Here is a 1,230-nt window from a genome sequence, read left to right as displayed (position 1 = left end):
GAAAGGTCATAGCCATCACCTTCCAATGTGTATCCACCATTTGCTGCTGCCTTCGAGCCTCCTCAATGTCGATCTCCCCCTCATCGTGATCACCGCTACTACCATCTGACTCCTCCTACAAAATTCATATGAAAATGTATATGTTAACTACTATCATTTAATTCATAATATTCATCGATGTACAACATCTATCTACGAACCTGGCTCAAGTTATCCGCGAATGATTCCTGTAAACTATTTTCCACATTGTCAACATCCACATCTTCCTGCAAATTCATATACATAGAGAAATAGTTAGCCATGCCATACATTGCAGGTTCAAACATGAAATCAAAATATACAACACTTACGTTTTCACTATTTGCGCCATGTTCATTATGATCAAAATCCTCCGGAGGCAGGATATCAAATGACGACACGGAATCGTTGTCGCTGCTGTCATCATCTTCATTAAAAATATCGTTGTCATTCCGAGTCGCCTTATTAGTACCATTATCATCCCCCGTCAATGCGGTTTGTTCATCCATGACAACACGCCTAACTGACCAAACTGCATAGGATTGTGAGTTCATAACGTGTTAAGTTTGTACTGTGGATCATGCCCGACTGCAACTCTATCTGCCTACAACATGCGGTCGTCCGGGGAGGCGCCGTGCGACGGCATGTTTACTCAACCATAAACCCTAGATCACTATGTGTGACTCATATCATCTAGCATGCTAGGTTTAGACGAGGAGATTAGATGGCAAACCTTCGGCCGCGGAGTAAACAGTGGCGACGTGCAACACGAGGGTTAGAAGGAAGACGGCAGCGACGTGGAAGACGAGGGTCGCGGTGTAGACGTCGCCGACGTAGGTCGACGCAGGGCCGGATCCGCGGCGTGCGGACGACAGCGCGGTCAAGCCGTCCGACGGCGACGTGCAAGGCGAGGGTTAGATGGAAGACGGCGGCGACGTGGAAGACGAGGGCCGCCGTGTAGACGTCGCCGGCGTAGGTCGACGCGGGACGGATCCGCGGCGATGTTCAGATGCGGCGTCAGATGGGGTTCAGTCGGCGGCGTGCGATCGCACAGTTGGAAACTGGGCGTGATCGACGTGCGTGATCGTCGGGCGGGCGAGAAGATCGTGCAGCTGACTTTTTTCCTCTACACGTGCGGCGGTTTTTTTTATTCGTTAAGGTATACGAACGTCGGTCTATACGGTATGATAGGAGGTGGGCATACGTTTCTTC

Source organism: Triticum aestivum, chromosome 2A (assembly GCF_018294505.1).
Source record: "Triticum aestivum cultivar Chinese Spring chromosome 2A, IWGSC CS RefSeq v2.1, whole genome shotgun sequence".
Classification (NCBI taxonomy): domain Eukaryota; kingdom Viridiplantae; phylum Streptophyta; class Magnoliopsida; order Poales; family Poaceae; genus Triticum; species Triticum aestivum.
This window is presented reverse-complemented; position numbering follows the sequence as displayed.